Genomic DNA, 26003 nt, shown 5'->3' on the forward strand with positions numbered 1-26003 from the left:
AAAAATAGTTATTACCCACATTTTCTATTTTTATTTGCCTTTTAGTTTATGGTCCAAAGACTTGGGGTTGCTATCATAATCTGTTGCTTGCTGTTCTGTTATTTTGGCAGAAATGTTGCCTTAAAATATGTATAAATATTTTTATAATTAATAAAGAAATAAAGCGAACTAAAATATTGCAACACTAAAGGAAATGTGAAACAAAAAGTAATAGATGCTAGCAAAAATTTGACAAACCCTTTGCCACAGCTGAATAAACACAAACCATTAAAGTTAAATAGAATTTCTAATGAGGGGAAAAAAGGGATAATGTAAACAACAATATTAAATAATTTTAATATTTTAATACAGCATAAACCCTTTCTAAAAATAAAATATTTAAAAAAAAATAAATTTGCTATAAAGTATTTAAAATAGAGTTTTTGTAGTTATTTCCAGTTCTTTAATTAATGGCTGGTAATATATTTACTTGGAATAGATTTTGCTAGCTTTCAAGACGTAAATTCTGTAACTGTTTTTTCATAATTCGCTTTATTTTCTTTTGATATCAAATTAAAATTTACAAAACTACATCTGAATTTCTCAGGGGTATTCATTTATCAAATTAAAAAATTTTACTCAGATTTTTAGCATTTTGCTTGAAATAAACAATTAAACTTTGATTGAGGGCACCGAAAACGAGGGCACCGAGAACGTCTAATAATAAACACTCAATGATAGATTTCAATCAAATTACAAAAATACACTACTCTTTAGAAGAAGCTGACGTAAAGTTGTGTTTGTTTTTTTAAATTAAAATTATTTTGACTCTGATGTACAGCGTGGAGCTTAACTTTTTTAATTATCATTTTTCTTTGTTTTTTCAGCATTTTGTGAAGAACAACGAACAAAAATTATTGAATTTTATTTTTCAAACCAACAATCCATTATGTTGACGCAGCATGCAAATCATGGAATATCACGGCGGTCGCTAGAGAGAATTTTGACTTTTTCCGATATAAAGTTCAATTTGTTCAATAATTGAAGACGACAGACTACAAGCAACGACTTGACTTTACCATTCGTTTCCGTGAAAAAGCAGAGAAAAATCCGGACTTTATTTACAATTTGATAATGAGCCCTTTTCCTTTAAATAGCTATGTCAACAAAAAAATTGCAGGATTTGGGCAACGGAGAATCTTATAAACAAACCCTTATGGCTTTATATACATCGTTGCAAAGCACTTTGAAATATCTATCATTAGATATCCATATTGGCTATATTAATGATTTAGTAATCCAGATATAGATCAAAAGTAGGCCAAAATTCGAGGTTGTCCTGGTTTTTTCCTTAGCCATTTGTGGGTCGATTATGTCGATTTTAAATAACAACCGTACAACCATTGAATTGATTTCGCGGCAATCCTGACAAAATTTTGCACAAATTAGTTCTAAGTACTATGAACTTAAGGTAGGTCACACATGGCAAATATTTGACGAAAAAGACGCACCAGAGAAAAAATATAGTTGTTCATGTTTACAATAACCATTTCAAATTTTTTACAAAATATTTAAAAATATTATGGTCTATGTAATTACACTGTCCAACAAATTGAGACTTTTTGATTGGAACAGAATAGCGACCCTATAATTCTGAAAGGGCATGTTGAGTAGATAATTTTTGTAGAATAAACTTATTATCCACCTGGTCTGAATTTTTTTTACAGTGGGTTAAAGTTTTCATTTTTTGATCGAAGGGAGAAGTATACTAACTGAAAAAAATGTTGTTAGTTAATATCTGAGAGAATTCTTATGGTCAGAGTTATATTGTGAATTTTATGGGGATAATTTTTGTGGAAGATCTTAACCCTCTAGCACCTCTCCTTAGGGGTCAATTTGATCATTTTTTTTTCGAGAAAATGAAAAAAAGTCTATTCAAAAAGGACATATAAGGATTAAAATATTCGACGAAAATTTTTGCCGAAAAATTTCAGTGGGTGTCATCAAAGATACCAAAGATGTAGTTAGAGTATTTTATGCTTAATTAGCAAAATAGCAAGCCAACTTAGGTCTCACATTTTTTAAAAAAATCGCCAAAAATCTATTTAAAATCCGAATGAGCTGATATTAAAAATATAAATAGCCCTAGAAAAAAATACGGCCATTTTTACATGTTCCAACATTGGATGCGTGTAACTCTTTATAGGTATTATGTCGTACCGTACTGTTAACAAGTTACTTTTATAGTATTTGAAATTTTATCGCAAATATTGGTGATATTTTAAAAAACAATTTCGAACCACCGCACTGTGGGAGAAATCAACAATTTAAAAAAAAAACTTTGGCGTTTTGATTTATTGTTATGTAGTTTCAATATATAGTTGTTGCTGTACTTAAAAATATTTAATATTTATTAATAACTTCAGCGGTTTGGTATTGGCAACAATTTAAATGTAAACAATTTTTCAGAATTTTTTTTTATGAAGAATTGTTTTCAAAGTTGTTATTAAGCAGGATAGTACAAGGTTTTATTTAAGTTGTATTTTTACCTTTTTTTATGTAGATGGAATATGAGGCTTGGTAAATCAGAAAAATAAAAATATATTTTCCGCTGTTTGTAATAACCAATAGCCATATTCTAATATAATTTTTTTTTTTAACTTTTTGAATTTTCGGAAGATTGCCAGTTACTAATACTGTGAGATGCAGTCCAAATTTTTTTACCAATATCAAGGCTATATTATAGACTACATATGGTGAAAAATTCAGCTGCGAAAAAGTGCGAGGTGAATTTATATAATTTTTTTAAGAAATTATTATCGTTGGGACGATGTTAAATCTCGTACTAAATTTGTTACTTATTTTTTAAAATTGTATATAAGAAGTTCTATTGGTAATTACATTATATAAAAATGAAATTTATGTAATTCTAACTACTTACAAGTTGCTAAAAACAAATACCCATATACCAAATTTGACATAAAATTATGAGTCCTTTTAAATATGGTAGTGCCTTATTTAAATTAAAAATATAACATTTGCAAAGCGTTTTATGTCAATATTAATATATTTGTTTTAACGCTGTGTTATATCCACATTGTCCAGAACTTCACCTGCAAGCTATAAAAAAGTGGAACCGTTATCGAAAGATGTTATGCAACTTTTGTTGGATCCATTACTTCCTAGTGATCCATCAGACTCCAGTTTTTTTAATAACAGCGGGTCCAAATATTTCACGATTTTCTCCATTCCGATTTTGGTAGTTGCACAGTGTAATTGTTATTCGTTTTTAAAAATAAACTTATTAATAAAACTAAAAAAAAAATTTATTTTATATGAATATTTCGATGCCGGCAATAGGGTAAATGTCCAAAATCTATAGATTTAAATAGTTACTTGCTATAAATAAAATTACTTATATATTAATTATATATAATTTTTGAAAGATATATTAAAATAATTTCTTAGAATTGAAAATAGTATAGAATTTCTTCCGAGGTAGTGTAGGTTAGCAGCCTCTCCCGCTCATTCACCTGAAGTAGCAGTACCCATTTTGCATTACTTTAATAGCTTACCCCCTTGCCTGCAATATTTCCATATAAATGAAATTATCGTATCTTCTAATAAACGTTTAGAAGATACGAATTTAATTCCACTAAATTAGGGTTTTCTCCCACTGTGCACCGTAGGACCGCATATCTAAAAAACGAAAAACGGATGCAACAAATTTAAAAAAATAAATGAACATTAATAACTCTTGACCTAAAAGTGATAATTTACATATGTATATATATTTTTTGTAGATCTTCTCTAGGACTATTTATATTTTAAATATCAGTTCATTCGGATCATAAATTGATTTTTTGTGATTTTTTTAAAAAAAATGTGAGACCCAACGTGGCGTGTAATCGTGCGAATTAAGCGTAAAGAGCTTTATTTACAACTTTGGTATCTTTGGTGACCCCCACTGAAATTTTCCGGCAAAAATTTTCGTAGAATATTTGAATCCTTAAATGTCATTTTTGAAAGGATTTTATTTCGTTTTCTCAAAAAAAGGGTAAAATTGACCCCTAAAGAGAGGAGCTAAAGGTTTAAGATCTTCCACAAAAATGTTCCCCATAAAATTCCATAATATAACTCTGACCATAAGAATTCTCTTAGATATTAACTTACAACATTTTTTCAGTTAGTATACTGCTCCCTTCGATCAAAAAATTAAAACTTTGACCCACTGTAAAAAAAAATTCAGACCAGCTGGACTATAAGTTTATTCCACAAAAATGCTCTACTCAACATGCCCTTTCAGAATTATTTAGTCGCTATTCTGTTCCAAAAATGCTGTTGGACAGTGTTATTTATATGATTTCGATTGCCATAAATATATTTTTGTTTACTACAATCATATATATTGTTGCTTATGGTTATGGTTATAATCATATACATAATTTTTTTGACCATAATATTGTTAAAGTTAGTTTAATAAATTTTAAATATTATGGTTATGTATATAACTATATTTTTTCTCTTGTTCAGCGCATTAAGAGCCAGATAAGCTGTTGTGAAATATTAGAACATTATTAAAATTTGAATTGATAGGATACCTTGTGAATCCACTTAATATGCTTATTTATTGTTTTATTTATTTTCTTACTTTTTATGTAAAAAAAATATAAAAAAGCTAAATTTTTTTGTTAAATCAGTGTTGGAACTTTTCGTTTTATATATTTTTTTATTCTTTTAACCCCTTGAGAACCAAGGTTTTAAATCGTTGAAAAAGTTTTATTTTTTTTATGAAATATTGAAGATAAGGATTTCAGGAAGTTATTTACAAAATTTTAACTTTGTGGAGGACCTGCAAGGATAAGAAAAGAACCTGGTACTGTTGGGTTAGCATCAGCCAAAAGATAAAAAAACTCATAGATATATTGATTAGTTTTGTAACTTTTATTACATTTTCTATTACAAGTCTATTTTATGGTATTTTACGTAACAGTATTTTTTATCATTACAACATAAATAAACACCACAATGAGAACATGAAATAATTCACCGTAATTCTGGGTAATCGAGTTTGCCAATAGGCAAAAAAATATATTATTCCAAAGATGATAGTGCACTTCAAAGTACTTTTGGGCAAAAAGGGTCAAAATATTTAATTTTGTAAGCTTATTATTTTTATGGTACTTATAAGTACCGTCGGTCGACAAAGGGTTAAAAAACAAATTGTTGTGACCGTCACTGTATATTATACAATACATTAATATGTTAAATTCAACCCATTACTATTTACTTCTATCCACATTGTTTTCATTGCAAACCACAGCCAAAAGTCATCTGATGGCCTACTTTCAATATAAAATTTATAAATTATTACTTATTAACCTTATTCTAAAGTCATTTAAACAGAAAAAAGACAATAACATCATTTTTTAATGCCACGCAAAAGTATATTGTATATGTATGTAGATATAAATGTGTTTTCTGTAGTAACAAACACAATGCACTTACTTACTCAACTGCCATAACAGACGGAACTCCATCGCATTAAACATACAATAAATAAATTGTGCCAACTGCAATATAAACAAACACTCAAGCATTCGTACATATACATATTAACACAAACATACAGAGATACACACACAAATACATACGTATTTATACCGCAAAACCATAGACATATAGAATAACACTTACAGTCATATAAACTCGTACATACCTACACACATTCCCGAGTATACTTTTGTATTTAAATATTGAGGTATTGAAACGAGTCCTCTAAAGAAATCGACACAAAAAACGAGCAACGACATGAACAAACATGTACGTTATAAGAGAGTGAGCTTGAGCGTATGAGTTTGTGTGCGGTACAAAAACAAACAAAGAATTCTTGAAAATGACACGATTTAATATGAGCAAAAATGTGAATTTCCCAAACACACTCACAGAACTATTCACAATTTCGAAACAAGACACAGCGGGCGTAATTTTTGGTAGACTTTCGGGGCACAGTGTACAAAAAATGGCTCTGAAAATTCAATGAGAAAGTGTTTAGCAGAATGTATGTCATATATAAAAAAAAAAAAAATCTAGAACAAAAATGGTATGTACGTTTTTTGAAAACAATTGTCCGCATATGGGTGACTACGTATTTAAATCTAAGAAGTATATTTTACTTGCATACTTACTACTGACAACGTTTGCCTTGCAGTGTAAAGGTTTTTGTCCTTATCTATGGTTTTTGCACTTCTGTGATCAATATGGTATCTCGCAAGAATATAGTTAATATTATCGCATCAGAACACTTTAAAACTTAGTCCTCTTTATCGTAATCGGCTGGGCTTTATCTGTAGCACTAAATTAGTGATTATATCATATCAGAATCAAATAAACTTTCTGATTCTATTTAGCGATGTCAACTTTAAACTTGTGCAAGTGTACATAGTCACAATTCTGAAGATTTTTTGTTACAATTTTTCTATTTCATTTCGAACTAATTTTGATTGAGGCAATATTTTCTTAAAATATTATGCAATTTCATTTGTAGACACATTGTCGCCCAGAAGTTATCTTCACGTAGGTCCAAAATTTTTTTTTGGTAAATTGAATTTAAAGTTTTATCGATTTATATAAAATATTTCTGTATGATGTAAAGCTTAAACTTCTACATCGATTAGTGTAAAAATTTCCGAAGTCATGGAAAAAATTTTTCAAGTTATGACCATTATTAGCTCCAAAAAAAGTTTAAAATTTTGTTATGTATGCCACTTTTTACGAAATATTTATTAATTTATGACACATACGTGAAAATATACTGATAAATTCTGTGCTCATTTTATTTCTCCAAAATTATCTTCACGTATATGAGTTATACTTGCAGTATGCAAAATTAACGTATGTATTTAGTAATTAGTAATCAATTAAATAAACCACCAATCTTTATTTTTATTTTTCTCCGCAAAAAAGTAAATTTTAAACTTTTTATTAAAATGATCAAAGCATTAACATTTGAAAATTATTTCGGGCATATAGCCACCACAGTAGTTTTTGACGTAGCGCATTATGGACGTTCTATTTTGGGTCACTTCGGCATTGAATTGATGGTATGTCATGAATAATACGAACAATATTGTTCACCAAGATGTCAATTGTTGCTAGTTTATCAGCACAAGCCAATGACTTCACGTTGCCTTACAGGAAATAATCGAGAGGTGTCAAATCGCACGACCTTGAAGGCCGATTGAAAGTACACTTTGATTTCAATAAGTCAATATGGTTGCGGTCGCCGTATGACATGTAGCGCCGGCTAAATGTAATCCATATTTTCAAAAAAAATCATGGTTCTGTAACGATCTCCATTGATCGTAACGCGAGCTCGGGCTTTTTTTCTGAAGAAATAAGGTCCGATGATGCCAGCAGACCTTATTTCTTCCGCGCCAAACGGTGCATGGAGTATGTAGGGTTTGTTGTGGATTGGTCTCACTTCATATGCGGCAATTTTGTTTATTAACAACCCGTTAAGAAAAAAATGAGCTTCATCGCTGAACGCAAAAGTCGTCCGATTTTCAAAGTACATTTGGATAATTTTGTAGCATTGTTCAAGCGTCAATCTATTCATGATGATTTTTATACTGATCCTAAATGTCAAAATGTGAGCGCAGTGTGAGAGTTCGTTTGGCAGTTATAATATTGAGCATATCACTCTTTGGAGCGACTCCTATGTGCCACATTTTGTATAAAAGAAGTAACTTGAGAACCATTGTTCAAAAAAGTTCAGAGCCAGGACATTCTCAAATTTAAGAGATTTACAGTGTACATAGTGCAATCTGTAGCTGTCCGTAGATCTACTACAAACTTAAATGCTACATCGAACGGTGGTAAATTCCGGCCAAAAAGGTTTTTTTTAATTTTTATAAAATCTTTATGGTAAATTTTTCTTAACACTTCAGAATATACAGTATACATATTTTGGCAAATTAGCACGTGTTTTTATAAAACAGTTAGCAGTTAACCATTCCACGTTAGTTAGTTATTACGGAGTTTTTGCGTGTCCTTTTTATATAAAAGTGAAGTGATTAGGAACTAGTTTTAAATCTATAGAAACTAAATTAAAAAAAAGTTTGAAAGGCCAGAACATATTAAAAGGGGCTATTACAGGTTAAGTGTAAATTACATCTAATACTGCCATTCCAATAACCAGAACGATTTCAGTGCCTTCATATTTCACACATTTTTTTTTGTATTTTTTTGGTCAATTTCAAAAATTATGTAAGTTTGAGAGTTTTTTCCGTCTATGCTGATTTGGCCAAACCATGTATTTTTATGTCGACATTTTTTCAATGGATCATTTATCTTATTTTTAATTATAAACCTAATTGAGGCCATTTACAAATATTATATACTTTTAAACGTCAATGTTTATTTGACCAAACCCTATATGCAATTTCTAATATTTTTTGCGATGGATCAAGGGTGTTGTTCTTAAATGTACACCAAATTTCAGGCATTTACATGAATAACCTAATTTTTCCGATAATTTCAAAACGTCCATGATTGTTTGGCCAAACCCTGTATATGTATTCCGAAATTTGTACGACCATTTTTATCAATCACTTATGCTATTCTTCATTTTTGGACTAAATTTCAGGAATTTACATGAATAACCTAATATGTTCGATACTTTTAAAACGTACATGATTGTTTGGCCAAACCCTGTATATGTAATCCGAAATTTGTATGATTTGTATTTACTTTTGGACTAAATTTCAGCCACTTACATGCTATTTTTATGATACTTTTAGAACGTCCATGCTTTTTTGGCCTAACCATGTATTTGAACATCGAAATATTTATCGATCGATCGGTTATGTTATTCGTAATACAAATACCAAATTTCAAACATTTTTATGAAGAAATAAAGAAATTATGGATTATTGGCCGGAATTGACCACCGTGCATCGCCACAAAAATTCGGGAAAACGTATAACAACATTAGAGACCGTCTCAGTTTTTACACTTTTTTCGAAATTCCTTCATTGACATTGATTTTCTTAATCTACTCTAAAAACCAAGAATTTCGGTGTATAACACTTAAATATTGATGTACGAGAAATAGTCTCTCAAATCGTTTTTTTTCAAAAAAATTATAAAATCTTGCTTTCATAATTTGCCTCTAAGTCAGGCAGTTCTTAACGGATTTGAACCTAATTACATGCATTAGAAAGCTAATTAAATTTCCTAAATATTTCTTAAAGCAACATTGCCATTTTGTTTGATGGTGCTTTATTCATAGCATTACAAATTCAGATTTTCAAATACGAACTTACCATTTTTTATTTTTGCTTACCTTTTCTTATATAAAAATTGAACAAGACAAAATTTTTATATTCTGTAAATGCACTATGATAAAACTTTTAAAATAAAGACTTTGATTTAAATAACAATAGCATTATTTTAAGAAAAACTGCAGTTTTAGTTGGAATGATGAAATGACTAAAGTAGTTTTTTTTGTAAATTTGCTTCATTTTCGTAAATAAATTAATATTATGTGAAAATTAATATTATGTGAATAATGTTGGATTTTTATTTTTTCAAATTTGTTTGTCGATGATACTTGGAGCCCCATAGCGCCGTCCTGGAGCATTGGTATGGCGCATTTTAAAACCTTAAACTCGAATCTTGTGCTACGCCCATATCAAATGTTATCCCGATCAGCTAGCCATTTAGAATGCCAGATTAATTTCCAAAAAATTTTGATTCTGTCAACAGCAAAATGATTTGATTCAAGTCATCTAGCATTTTCACAAAACGCATCTAAACTGCATACGCGAAGATAACACAAGTTTTTTATATTTACAAAATTTCATACACATTTTATTGTATATCCACAAAAATAGCACATACAGTATTAAAACATTTTTAGTAAAAATTGATATATAACAAAATTGCTCCACAATATCTCAGAAATTATCGATAGATCTGAATTTTACCCCAGAAAATGGTCTTAACTCTTTTTTGATTTTGTGATATACGTGAAGATAACTTCGGGACGACGAAATATATATATGGTTTCCACCATACGTACATACGTGATATTTTTTTTGTTCGCATGTGTATCTAAGCTTTAAGCGTTTTTTGGCAAAAAGGAAATGCTTAATTAAGATAAATACTCGACTGCAATTAACATTTTCAGATTTAAATACATGCATATTTTTGGAAAAAGTGAACAAAAAACTGAAACACATTTGAGGGAAACTGAACAAAATATGCAAAATTTTGCTTGTGAGCAAGCACACACAATTAGTGTATGAATGTGTGAAGAAGTAAATGCACATACACACACATACATATATACATATATATATAAGTGTATGTATGCATGTATGAATAGTCAGTGTACAAATGTTGGTTGCCTTGGTGTTGGTGCGGAAATACCAGTAAAAAAAAAGTGGAAACTCTGTAGTGATTTTCACTTTGCCATCAGCTGCCATGCAGTGGTTATTGTGGTGTACAATCGCACAACTCACTCTTTGTTTGAACACACATCTGCATGTACATGTACATATATATGTATGTATGTGTGTGTATATGATTGTATGTAAATATATGAATGTGTCTGAATTTTGGCATAACGTCAACTCGTCTTGTTGATAGTATTTTATTTCCCCCTACACACAAACACTTAAATGTATTTGCAACACAATCACACACACATACACAAACACTCAAACTCACACTTTCCCAGCAGGGAGTGCATACCATGAGGCGCTGAACAAAAAAGGCAATGTGAAAGCAACAAACAAAAAAAAAAAAACTTCATTTAAAACATTACTCGTTTTGCTATTAAAGCAATGTCTTTTTGATGCATTTACGCTTTTCTGCAGAAATGTAGAAAAAAAAAGTGAAAAACTTCTACTCTACTTGGTTTTTGTGCTGTTAACTACTTGCAGATGTTTAAAGCAATATTCATGCAATACCAAAGATTTTCTTTTGGCAGACATTGAAGATATGACATTAATTTTATGTGAATATGCATTTGAGGCCAACTGAAAAATACTTTCAAAATGTTTTTGCCCTTATGAGATAGTATTGTAAAATAGTTAACAATTTGCTATTTCTGATAAATTTTTTTTGAAAGATTCTGCAAAATATTAACGATAAAGTTGTTTGTCTGTTATCTACCTAAAAAAATTAATAAATAGGATTAGCATTGGGATATTTATTCCTCTTACTCATTGTGAAGCATAGGTACGTAACAATTGAATTTCTGTTATTTCCATTTAACGCACGATATTTTAATTAACTTAGACTTATTTTGGAACAAATTTTTTGGTTGGTTTTTCACGGTTATATGTCAGTTTTGGAGCAATATCTTTTTCAAAACAATGTCTTTTTTACCTCTATTTTTTATTTTCCATCAAAGTTTAGAAATATTGAAAAAAATTATAGTTGATAAATATCGTTTGGAACCATGTTTTTTTCAAAATTTTACGTCTAGCGAAAATTGGGGAAGGACGGGCAGCTAGAAATGTTTGCATTAGGTAAAGGAATAATGAAAGAACTTGTTTTAAAAATATGGCAAATATAGTTTTTGTTTTATTTTCCAATAAAGTTGAGAAACATTGAAAAAATGGACAGTTGGTAAATATAGATTTACCTGGACAAGTACAAAGCAAACAGTAAAATTTTTGTTTATTCTTTTCTTAATAAATTGATCTATCAATAGAATCAAAAATAATGACGACCCGGAAAGAGGACCAAATAACCTAAAAATGGTCTTTGTTTTTTTGAAAACTGAAAATCAGTCAACTTTGTCAACTGATTATATTAGGAGTAGCATATTTTAAATCGTTGGACAATTTACTGTAAAATAGGTTTATTCAATATTTTTTGGGGGCATATCTGAAATTTTTTTTGCATATCTGAAAATGTGTGAGGAAACATATTGCGACTGCATAGACTAGATCCTCTAGTCTGCCGTGAAATCCCCATGAGATGCTCTAAAGTGACTGGCAGCTTTAGTATACACAGCTGTTCGGTGTTAGTCGCGATTTTTCACTGAGTTGATTATCGTTAAGTATCTATTTTGGAACACCATACAAGCGAGAGCCTGGTATATTGCACTGTGATTTAGGGTATTAAAAAAATTCTCAAATGTGAGATATAGATGTCATCTGCATTCAACTGCTCTGGTATTATTCTTAGGATGTTACCGTGGTTTAAGCCTGATTAATGCGGGCGAAATACAGCTTACTCCTATCTGAGCTCAGGTATTAATGTATAGGAAAACCTTTTATTAAGAGCAATTACTTCATCTTACTCAGCAGTATTATACCCCTCCAATTCTTCCTTTCTGTTAGGTCCCCTTTTGTTGGGACATTGACGACAATTCTTTAGTTCTTCAGGAAGCGTTTAGTTACGCCAGAATTTCTTGATGGTTGTTAAAAGAAGCTGAGGTGAATGTGATTATGCTAACAGCAGTTATCTGGAGATATGTTATCTGTTTCATTGCGCTTAAGAGACTTAATTTCTGCTCATATTACACCCATATTCCTTGGAGATACACATAACTATTTTCGTAGTTACTGTCACAGTTGTACAACATTTGGCGGGGTAATTGTTGATAACATGGCTTCATAAAAAATGCCATAGTTTCAGTTATTGCTCCATCGCTGTTATGAGCTATTTGTAATCATCTTGGAGTGGTTTTCCGCTTGCTTATCTGTTATTGTTTAAGTCCCGATCTCTCCATTCGAGTCACCTGGGCCTGATCATATTTTGCTAAAGATGCTACAAAGTGTATATGTCTCTCTCTTAACCATGTTTCGGTTAACTGGAGGAGGGATAAGGTCGTTTTTATTCCCAAAATTTGCAAAGGAACTCATGTGAATGCGAAGACATTCGACCAATTAGTCTTTCATGTTTCCAGCATAAAACGTTAGAAAGGCTCATGGACGCTCAGGTTTGTTTCCTGATGTGATTAGTGACATTATGTCCGCTGCTCTTGGCTTGCTCGGCAATTGGGCCACGGAAAGTTGTCTTGGAGTAAACCCAGCAAAACTGAACTCGTACTTTTCACGACAAATATCAAGAAATTTGCGAAATCCTCTTCTCAAATAATGCAAAATATCTAGGTATTATCCTGGATTCTAAATTATTATGGAATCAGAATATTCATATGACACCTGTCATATGATGTTTGGAAAAAAATGGGAACTTAGTCCCAACATAGTTTGATAGGATGCTCAAGGTCATAATTCCCTCCATGAGTGAGTGGTGTAGGGGTAATCTCGTGTATGAATATGACACCAGGATATATAGAGGTTCTAAAATGAGCAGTGGTCTTGGTTCTGGTGTTTTCTTTCATTCTTAAAAATGAATGTAGTGTTTTTCATAATCAGATTTTTGCGGTTATGGAAGCTTGTGATTCCCTACATGACCATAATATTCGCGGCAGTATTGGTATTTTTATCAACAGCGCCACTTCTCTCACCGAATGTCTATACAACTTCATCTTCATTTGTCAGATAATGTAAGAATGCTCTGTCAAGGCTAGGTCGTCTATCTGACATTACTTTAGTTTGGGTCCCTGCGGACAGAGACTAATACGGCAATAAATAGGCAGACGAATTAGCCAGGGATTTAATTTGGATATTTCCAAGCTCTCTCAGTAGCTTTTCCACCTGGGACTATTAACCTTCGCTTTATCAAAGGTTTTTTTATGTACATGTTTTACAAATACCCACCTGGGTGGTACTGCACTTTTATACATATATGAGACAAACAAATTTTATACATCTAGGGTGGCCAAATTTATGTGGCCCTATTTTAACGAAAAAGGAACTATGCAACTGATAATCCATAATTGAAGGGATATATCAAGGTTGATGGCAGTATTAACTATCAGAGTATTGTTATAAGAATTAGATTTGCGCTAAAAATAGTTTGAATATAATTTATAGAATTTCGTTTTATAACTTTTCAGCCTGCCCTATGTACTTGTGCAAATATCAGTTTGATTGTGAGTGATTTTCCGTTTATACTACTGTCTCTGCGTGTGCAGTTAATGAAAGTGTGTTTTTGTGTATGAATGTCTGTCTGTGAGTGCTTTAAGTGTATTATTTCACCTGATTTTCCTCGACACTTTATGTTATCGAAATGCAATCACATACAATTTGGGTTCCTTGGATTTTTTTTTTTTTTTGTATTCTGTATTCGTTTGCATTCATTTACCACTGCATTATGACAACTCAAAGACAGACGATATGAACCTTAAGGCTTGATAGAACGACATAAAAAGGCTTTGTGGAAAATGTAATTTGAATTCATACATACGATATATATTATTAAAATGAGACAGAAATCAGGAAATAATGAAAATGAAATGTTTACTGTTTAAATAAATGAAAAAAAAAAATACAAATGAAAAAATATGCATAATTTGAAAGTTCATTTATAGTGTGTGGTGGCTTACGGTAGTAATAATATGTAAGTATTATTTTGTCTACGTAGGAATATTTGCACATTTACACATTTTAACGAATAAATACATTATTTTTGATTGCTATAAAACTGTTGTGCTTAAATGTAAGTATCTCAGAGTTGTTGGAAGAGAACTTAATTTATTATGCTTTATTATGTCAGCACAAATTATAAAGTATGACACTTGGTTAAAGTTTTAGTTTATATTTAGAATAATTAATTGCGAAACTATTTTGTTTAGGAAAGTGATACGAAAAATAGTTTTAACAATGTATTAGTATAAAATAATCTCTAATTTGATTAGCTTTGTAAAACTCTTTATTTGTATTTGAAGTATTCATAGGTACTATTGGGTAAAATACTTGCTGTTATAACGTTGTTCAGATAAAACTCCTATAAAACTCCAGAAAATAAGATTTATTAGAAAGTGCTCGGTTAAGGTGTCGTATTAGTTTTTTAAACTAATATGTTAACTGTTAATATTTTCGTTTTTAATCGTATTGTTTAAAAGAATCCAAAACCATTTTTTATTTTTTTGAAAAATCTTTAAAATATTTTTGTAAATATATAGAAGTTAGCAATTTTTATATTCTTTGAATACAGAATCTATGGATAAATCAATTTTTTTAACTTTTTTATTTACTTTTGGAATTATTGACATTTTTTGAAAATTTTTTAAAAAAAAATTTAAAATGTTAAATTGGAGATTTGAATTATTTATTATAAACAAAAACTATTTTTAATTGGAATTTTTTTACATTTATTTTTTTTTTTTGAAAATTTGGCTACTTTGAACCAAAACTTGAAACTTCAAATGTGCAATCTCTAAATCATTGGTAGGCCTTCATAATTTTTAGATTACGAGGATTTTCGTCAATTTACACGTACAGAACCCGAATGTAAACAATAGGGAGTTAAAATACAAATATTTCAATTAGTTGCTTGATGTTGTTGCGGATTCATTTTTTACGGATATTTTATTTTTTCAGCATTGAAAATCCAAAAAAGCTAAATAACGATCACTAACAAAAAAAGTTTTTGTTACCCTCCTAAAAACAAACCTTGGATTATTGTATTATTTTTCGTACTTGAGTATTTTGAAAAAAAAAAAATGATTTTTTTAAGAGACAATTTTTATATCCTACACCACCATAGTTTGTGGAGATGTTTGTAACGCCCAAAAATATTAGTCTAACACCCACCTTAAAGTAAATCGATCGACTTAGAATCACTTTCTGAGTCGATTAAACGATGTCCGTCCGTCTGGTTGGCTGGCTGTCCATGTAAACCTTGTGTGCAGAGTACAGGTCGCAATTTTGAAGACATTTCGATCAAATTTAGTACATATTATTTTTTTCGGCCCAATGACTATGCCTGTTGAAACTGGCTGAAGTCGGTCCATTATTTCACCTAGGCCCCATATAAATGTCCTTCCGAAATTGGATTTTATCGGTCATAAATGTTTAATTTATAAATCAATCTACACAAGTTGCGATCCAAATAAGTTTTATATATACAAAATTCATGTCGCCAAATTTTGTTACGATCGGTCCATAATTAGTCATAGTTCCCATATAGTCCCGCTTCCGAAATTCACTTTAACGTGCATAAATCGCTTAAAAATGTTGGTATACACACAAAATTCAACACAGTTAACTTTCATATAGACATAAATCACACGACCTAATTTCATGTGATCGGTCCATAATTGGTCATAGCCCCCATATAAGGCCCACTTCCGAAAATCACTCAAAAATATAAATTATTGAAATTTTAAAAGAAAAATCTTTTTGCTCTTTTACTTAGTGTAGGGTATTATATGGTCGGGCTTGACCAACCATACTTTCTTACTTGTTTTTATACTCATCATCAAAAAGGATGGGAGGAATATAGATTATGTATCCCATCAACGTATTCTGGGTCCTCATAAGATTCTAAGACGTTCTAGCTATGGCCGTCTGTCTGTCTGTTGAAAGCACTAAATAAAAGGAACTAACTGACACAAATTCCGCAAATACTCTCTGTTGCTAAGGTTGGTTTGGTATTGAAAATGGGAAATATCGGTCTATGATTTTACCTAGCTCCCATATAAATGTCGCCGGGAATACTGTTTGAGCAGTCATAAATATGTAGATTATGCGGCAATCCTGATAAAATTGTTCACAAATTAGTTCTATGTACTTTAAAGTATGGCGAAAATAGCGCAACATTACAAGTCCACCTTCAGAAAATGAATATTCATAACTATCTTATAATAATTAATATTGTGATGAAATTGTATGACCCTAAATCGTTATACTCTACCCCCACTTAACCCCTATAAAAGAAAAATATTTAATTTTCACATAATGATAACAAGATTCGTCACAGCCGAATATAGAACTCTGACTTGTTTAGCTTATAGGTTTAAATTTGTAATATAAAGAATATTTTTTAAACCACGTATGAGTGGTATTTAATGTGTATTACAATTGTGTATTAATTATACGCCACATATGTATGTATATTAAAACTTTCACGCAAAAAACAAATCCGCTCAGTTTTTTGGGTATGTATTTAGGGGTATTTTAAATATATTTATTAAGAAAAATTAAAAAAAACAGTAAGTTATTAGAAATAGCTTCGGACAAGTGTGTCCCAATATGCCCAAAAAATCATGAAATCTCCTAAAATTCCTACATAACTACCATTTCTATAAATTCTATCAAAAAAATGTTTTGAAAACTACAAAAATAAATTTGATTCTATCACTTAAAAAAAACAAAAGATGTGTGTACAAAGTTTCAAATTCATATAGAGATTTACTATAAATTTAAAGAATGTTTTACCACCAAAATCATAATAAAAATTAAGTTTTGTTTGAAAATATTTGGTTAGAATAACTAACAACTCAAAATAACGCTCTATTTGGAAAAAAAATACATATTTAACCTTATGGACACCGGTGTCCCATATGCATCAAAGGGTTAATTCAACTCACAGGAAAATGTGTTTTTGGTACCCCTTCCTTAAAATAAGCCTCCGTATGTGTTATGAAATTTTCCAAATTATGTTAGTCTAGTGATAACTGTTCAAGAGCTGGACCATTTAAAAAAATATGTTTTTTGAAAATATTTGTATTTTCTCCCATAATATTATGCATGTCAGAGTTTAGCATTTGTATGGTGATATTCTATGATGATTGAGAAATATTTGAACTAGTTCTGCTAAACAATTATGTTTTGGACATTGTAAATAATAGTATGAAAATCTTTGTTTTGGCTAATAAGAACTTGTAGTCAGAATTTGGCAAACATTTTTGAAAAATCTAAAAAAATGTTCAGCTCAAGAACGTTGTTCACCCAAAATATTTTGGGGACCATCACAAAACAAACCTAGGTTTATTTTAAGGCAGTAAGAAAAACACTTTTTTATTTGAATTTCTCATTTGTGCTCAACCTACTTTATCACTAAGCTACCTTTATGGAAATAACTGCAATAACCGTTACCCCTAAAATACCGTTACTGATACAGCCGTAACTGCCATTACCATTATTCTATAAAAAATTTAAATTATTAAAGTACAAATTTTTGATTTCAATAATTGGGTTTACACAATTTATGGCCTGATTCAGAAACACGAAAAGAAAACAATTTTAAAATTTTGTATGAAAATCGCTCAGTTTTTAAATAATTTTTGAGTGTTTTTCATACAAAAATTTTAAAATTGTATTCCTTTCGTGTTGCTGCATCAGGCCCTTAGTATACAGTGGGGAGCTCAAATGAGTACATGTTTCTATTTTGGGCACTTCTTCTGGAATAAAAATAAAACTAATAAAGCAAATCCAAAAATTTTTTCTGTAATTTTTTTTATGTTTAATATGTAACAAAATGAATTACAATTCAAAACAAAAAACATCCAGTTCTAAATAAAAAAACAGACAAAACTTAAGTAATTTTTCAATAGGATGGTGACCCAATGCACACGTCAAAAATCGTAAAGAATGGTGTTCCTAGAAAAATGTCTTATTAATGCAGTTATCAGCTCAATGTCTTGAGTTCAATCCTATTGAGAATTTTTAGTGAATCGTGAATTGGCGGTTGAAACAATACCGATTAACTCCTACCAATTTGTACGAGCTTTAACAGCGGATTGAGCACGAGAGAGAGAGAGAGTATTCCAAAAAAAAGTTAATGACAAATTTATAGAAAATATGCCAATGCGTGTAAAATTTTATTTACGTAATAAAGGATTTTGAAAATTTTTTTAAAAAATGCAATTCTTCCCTAAAGTTATTGTGGGGTGCAAAATTGAGTACATTCGAGTTATTTTAGTTTTGTCTGTTTTTTTATTTAGAACAGGTTGTTTTTTGTTCTGAATTGTAATTCATTTTGTTACATATTAGACATAAAATAAATGACAGAAAAAATTTTTGGATTTGCTTTATTAGTTTTATTTTTATTTCATAAGAAGTGCACAAAATAGAAACATGTACTCATTTGAGCTCCCCACTGTAGATATCCTTTGTCAATTTATATTTTTTTAATTTTTGTAAATTTGATTTTACCATTATCATTAAAATACCGTTACCTATATAACTGCAATTACCTTTATCACGAAATTACTGTTACAGAAATAATATAATTTAGCGTTATCTTTTAATTGTTTTGAATCGGTAGCCAACTTTAGAATAAATACATCAACGGTGTATTTTTAATTGCGTATGAGTAATATTTAAGTTTTATTTGAATTATTTATTAGTCATACGTCAGCTAAATATACATACATATGTATGTCAGAGTGCTCCCATATTGTATGGCCGTAAAAATATCAAGTTGCAGTCCCTCCCCTGCTAGAATTATTCTGTTAACTGTCGCTGTAATATATTAGGATAATTGGATGTCATTATCCGAAGTTTAGTAATGATGCATTTTCAAGGGCAAAAATTTGTTTTCCTTTTCGTAGTTTTTAATGTAATAATAGATGTCTAATGTCAAATACAAAAATTGGTTAAAAATATTTAAAGTTATTAAAAATTACCAAGACCATTAACATGTCTCAGACCACTAAAATACAAAACTTAGGAAAAAATTACCATATGTTAATTTTTGAGAAATATTCAAATAAAATCATATTTTTACTTAACATATATACGCATTTACTTAAGTTAAGCTGGTAGTCAATGTATATCTTATAGATATTAACTATCATTAATCATTGATCATTTGGCTAACTTCACTTGTTAGTTCAGAGAGTAGTCAAATGTTTCCTCTATACATTCCAGGTAATCTAGCGTGAAGTCAATTGTAACCTAAGTGTTTCTAAGTAATCTAGAGTGTAGTCACTTTAAACGTTAATGTTGTGCTGCCTTTTAGAAAGCAGGTATTATATCCACCCGAAGTTATCTATTGTAGAGTTGTCTTTTATACAAGTAATCAGTATTTTAGGTCAATTGGCTTTCTCTTAGCCCCCGTACATATCAAAATAACTCGTTATGTAGCTGATCAAATAGCCAGTTGGGTAGATATTAAAGTAACTAACTCTATTTAACTGTATGTATATCAAATGCGTTGACAACTTTGGACCAGGTAACAGACAGCCTCATTGTAATCCAAAAGGGTCATGGACATGCTATGGAAATGCTCGCGTTAAAGTAACTAGTTGTAACCCTAAATGATATGTAAAATCATTAGTTCTAGACAGTCTCCTAGAACTATTGGGATATATGTGTAACAACTATTTTTCGGTATATTTGAAATAAATTATGATTTTTTAGTGAAACACCATTTAGTTGTCTTGTTCATAATCAATTTGAAATATAACCAAAGTTCGTTTAATAAAGCTTTGATGTAAGTACATATCTAAAATTTAATTATAAATAAAGCAGAAATTTTTCCCAAAGCTAATAAATATTAAATAAGCTCTTTGTTAATGGCAGCAATATAATATAGCAATTGTTTTCTGTTTTTAATATTTTTCTTTCATTTATAATTGAGTTTAGTTTCTATTAAACAATCACATTCCTATTTTAATTTGTAGTACTATTTCAGAAACAAAAAGAAAAACTAATATTTGTTCTTTGTGCATTGTAATTGTTCTATTCATACGTACATAGTTTTTGCAAACTTTTCAAACAATTTCGTTATGAAAGTGGCCCTTTTTCGGAATTGTGATTGATTTTTTTATACAAATGGTGGGATAATAGTAGTAAACATATACATAAACATAGACCTTTTCATGCAGAGAGTTATTTTATAAAATGTCAATTTGAAATACTATTTATTTAATTTTTTTTGTTTCACTTCACAGACATTGTTAAATTCTCATATACCAGTCAAGTGGTATTTTTTGTGTGATATTGTTGATTTTCATTTTTTATTCTGGTTGTGTTTGTTTTTTTTTGTTTAGTTTATTGCAGAACTCATATATATTTGTGCGATTTTTTATTTCGCTTTCCGCAAATAAAAATGAAAAATAAAAAAACAAATTTATATATATTTTCTGTGTATTGTTGTTAAGAGTTTGATTTTTATGATTTCAATGCCTTTTTACAGGCGGATATTGTGCACTTTTATGCTCAATCAACAATTTTTTTTTCTCCACTTCTTCACTCAAGTGGTCTATGAAAAATTCAATGAACCTGGTTAATGCAGATTGAAAAAAGAAAATAGAGAATCATATAAAAAAATAAAAAAATAAAATAAATACGAAGACAAAATTTTTGCACGATGTAAAGGTTTTTGTGTGACAGCAGATAGAAAGGAATTTAACCTTAAATAACTTATTTTATAAATCTTTTTCTATAAAGACATACTTTTCTGTAATTACTTTTGTTAAGTTTTCGCTAGATGCTATAGAAATATGCTGTAGGCATTTGGTTGTCATAAATACATAGATTTCGGCATATTTATGAAGTGCTTGAAGTTGTGTTGGAAAAAGTTTGTTTGAACATTTTGGAAAAATTTTGTGTAATATAAATTAATTTATTATTATGACGCACACGTTTATGTTTGAAATAAATCTGTGAATGACATTATGATATGTGTAGTTAAATGAATTGTATTGATTTATTTTTAATAAAATGTGTCTGGAATTACTTGATGTTTAAATTAAATGTTAGTTTTGTAATTAATATGTATGTACTGTGTAATTAATTATTTAAAGATTTATAAAAATAATATTTATTGTTTTCATACATTAAAATTCTATAAAATTGTATATAATACTACAAAGTATTCATAAATAATATATGCATTTATTATGTTAAACTTAAATTCATTTGAAAATATTTATTAAAACGATAGCCTCCAAATTAATATAAATTTATTGGAAATGTAAATATCGGTAAAATATATGGTTTTGCAGAATATTTACTTTTAAATCAATATGCACAGATAAAATTTTGTTTCAGTTCATAATAAGTAATGGCTGTTTTTAAAATGTTGGCCATGATGGTGTCAATTGTTACTGGTTTATCAGCATAAACCAGTGATCGAGAGGTGACAAATCGACATTTCTCCAAATTTCAATAAATCGGATGTTGAAATCACATTTTGCCCGGATCAATATATTCCTTATTTGAAAACAAAAATAATTTTTCATGGTATCGAAATGAAGCGAAAGATTCGACTACATTTTGGAAGAAATGAATTCCAATGATGCTACCAGCATGTAAACCACACCAAACATTGGACTTTTCTGGATGTAATGGAGTCTTTAGGTTTTGTTTGGGATTAATCTCACTCCATCTATGGCAAGTTTGCTTATCAACAAACCCGTTTAGACAAAGTTGACCTCATCGCTGAATATAACTTTATTAATTTGTTCATATTTTTTCAATTGGAAACAAATTTAGAATAAAACTATTAGAATTTTCATTTATGTATATGTTTGTGTTACCGAAAAATAATTGACATTTTCTTGGAATAAAATATTTTTTTTTGTACTAAAAAGAGGAATTGTATATAGTAAATGTTTATGACTTTCAGATAAATAATTTTGAGTGAGCGACTTTTTGAATTTCCCGGATTTTAACTGAAACGTCAACACTGCTCCTCTAAACAGACATTTGTCAGTTGACATCTGTCAAAATTTGAATAAGCAGCGTCATTTAGTTTATGCTTGACAGCCTTTGACAGCAGATTAACTCGTGACTTGAGGAGAAATTGGATAAAATAAATTGAAAGAAAGCGGAAAAAACCATCACTCAAATAAAGGCTTGATAAATAATATGGGAACTCTGCACCATGAATATCAATGGTAAAAAAGTGAATTACTGAATTTCGTTGTCGTTGTCGTTGTACAAGCAGTTGAGCTCTCTACACATGAAATAATTGAAAAAAATTACTATCGGAGATTAAAAGTTCGAGAGATTGTGGAAGCCCTAGACAGCTCACACAACTCAGTGGGTTCAATTTTGAAATATCACTTGGGTGTGAGAGAGATTTCCGCAAAATGGCTGTCGCGTTTGCTCACAATCAGATGCATAAAAAGGTACAGACATGTGTAGAATTAGACCACGATGTACTCCCACTTTCCTTCCCCCTATTTTCCGAATTTAGTCCCAAGTCATTATTTCTTGTTTCCAATCCTCGGTGGAAAGAGATTTGACTCCTACGATGAAAGAATCTCACAAAAAATACCTATTTTTATGACCTCAACAAATCTTATTTTTGGAAGGGGTAATAAAATTGGAGACACGTTGAAGAAATCGTTAGAGAAATGAGCTTAAGCAGACTATGCGGAAAAATAAAATAATTTTGTCATAATTTTTTCATCGTTCTAGCTATGTCTGTCCGTCTGTCCGTCCATCAAGGACCCTTCAGAAAATGATTTGAAAATTCATAATTGTCTTATAATAATTACAGTAATATCGTAATGAAATTGGACATACAAATGTTTCATATGAACTTAAATCTTTCTACCAACTTTTGTGAAGATCCATCCCACCTTATAACTCTTATATCAGAAAAATATGTATGTATACCCACTTATTAATTGTGGTTATAGAAGATTCGACACAGCCTTAATCTTACTTGTTATATCTGGAATATATTTTCTAGTTCCTTCAATACAGATTTTAAAATTTTGATTCAATATCTTAAGTAGTTCCCATTTTATATAGCTTGATTCTCCTGCTAACTTGTGAAAAGTGATGTTCCGTTGTTTTGCATTTTAAGTGATATGTAGGAACATATTCATAGTCTAAATAAAAAAGATTTTGGAATAAATGTACATGTTCAATTCATACAGTTTATGTGGAAATTTACTACAGATATGAAATTTTTTTCTGTGTAAGTTCATTAGAAATGTAAATTCTATAAAACTTGATTGTTTTTTTTCAATATTAACTCTTACTAATATTTTATTAAGTTTTGACATTTATGTATATTGCAATAGGTATTTATGTAATAACAATAACCTTATTAATAGTTTATCCTGACATTTGTAGCACCTCTACATAATGGTCATGGTACTGAAAATCGACTAAGGGCACTGGTAAAGTTACCTAATTATACAAAAATTCTTAAAAAATCAGCCATAGTCAAGGAATTTCTTAAAACATTCTGTGAATAATATTCTAAAGACTATTAAAAATGTTTGCTTTGTTATCTACAGGTATATATTTATGTAGTTTCTAGATCATGTTGACCTCTTTCATACATTTTAATTTAATTTAGCTTATGATTAAATATGAAATTTTATTCTCCTTTTACAATTGTAGTGGTATGTGCTGTTCTGAAGGAAGTTACAATAAGAACAGAATTATAAGCATTTACACATGTACTGGTATGTGCAAAGCTCAAAAATATATAAAAAGATTTAAAGATACATACAATTTTTATTATTCTGCACGTGTCAAGGTTTTTATTCATACACTTTAATTCACATATTGGCTGTTTGGTTTTTATTGTTGGTTGGTTGGCTTAATGCTACCGAAAAAAGGCGTTTCCAAAATTTGGCATGTTTGTTAGTACACTGCAAAAAAAGGAAATTGTTTATGTTTATAATTTATATTAAGAAATATTAGTTTTATGATAATGATACGAGTAGTTAATGTCTTTTATTTCACCTTTTTATTAAACTTTAAAATTATATTTACTTATTTAAGCTTTTATTTGTTATAAACATATTCATATTTTAATTTCAATATTTCGCTACATCATTGTGTTGCATCTTCAGGAAAAAAAATTGTAATAATTAACTTTTAATAATTTATATATAATTTTTAATGGTACATATCTGTCAGTTATTATCACTTTGTTATTGCACATTAACAACAAAGTTTGTTATACCCTACACCACCATAGTGGGGAGGGAATAATGCGTTTGTGCAGATGTTTGTAACGCCCAAAAATATTAGTCTAACACCCACCTTAAAGTATACCGATCGACTTAGAATCACTTTATGAGTCGAAGTCCGTCCGTCCGTCTGGCTGGCTGTACATGTAAACCTTGTGCGCAGAGTACAAGTCGCAATTTTGAAGATATTTCGATAAAGTTTGGTAAATATTATTCTTTGGGCCCAAGGACCAAGACTATTGAAACTGGCTGAAATCGGTCCATTATTTCACATAGTCCCCATACAAATGTCCTTCCGAAATTGGACTTTATCTGTCATAAATGTTTAATTTATATATGTCTCTCCACAAATTCCGCTCCAAATAATTTTGTTACGATCGGTCCATAATTAGTCATAGCTCCCATAGACCCGCTTCCTAAAATCACTTTAACGTGCATAAATCGTTTAAAAATGGTATACACACAAAATTCTACATAGTTACCTTTAATATAGACATAAATCACACAACCTAATTTCATGGTGATCGGTCCATAATTGGTCATATCTCCCATATAAGGCCCACTTCCGAAAATCACTCAAAAATATAAATTGAAATTTTAAATTTAAATTTTAAAAGAAAAATGTTTTTGCTCTTTTACTTAGTGTAGGGTATTATATGGTCGGGCTTGACCGACCATACTTACTTACTTGTTTTTTCTTCGAAAATGTCGAATTTTGTGCCAACAAAGTGTCATATGAGTCGGTTTTTTCCCGAAAGAGATGGTTTATGTTGTTGAGAAGTGGTGATTCATCCAAAATTGCGTACCTTATGCATTGAAGACGAGACACTTTGAAAGCCGATTTTGCATAAAAGGAAATCGTTTTTGTACCGAATCATTAGTTGCAATACAAAATGGATCCAGTACGATAACTAAAAGCGTAAGATTCATATGTGAAGAACGGCCAACAAAACGCTAAGGTAATGATCTGTATTTTGTGGCACCAAAAGGGTCCTATCTATTATGAGCTGCTGAAATCTGTACAGAATCACATGGAACCTGTATCGAACACAACTGATCGTATTTAGAATGAAGTAGTAGTTTTGTCTCACTGGCTTTATAGCCCATACCGTTCTGAAACGACTGAGTCCATTGAAACGCAATATGTAAACGGATTATAGGTTAAGAAATTCTAAACTTGTCTAAGTGTATTTTAGTAACATCGTTTAACCCATTTGGATTTATCATTAATTATGTGAATAAACGTCTAAAAAACATTTTT

The sequence above is a fragment of the Calliphora vicina genome, chromosome 2 (genome assembly GCF_958450345.1).
Source record: "Calliphora vicina chromosome 2, idCalVici1.1, whole genome shotgun sequence".
In the NCBI taxonomy this organism is placed as follows: domain Eukaryota; kingdom Metazoa; phylum Arthropoda; class Insecta; order Diptera; family Calliphoridae; genus Calliphora; species Calliphora vicina.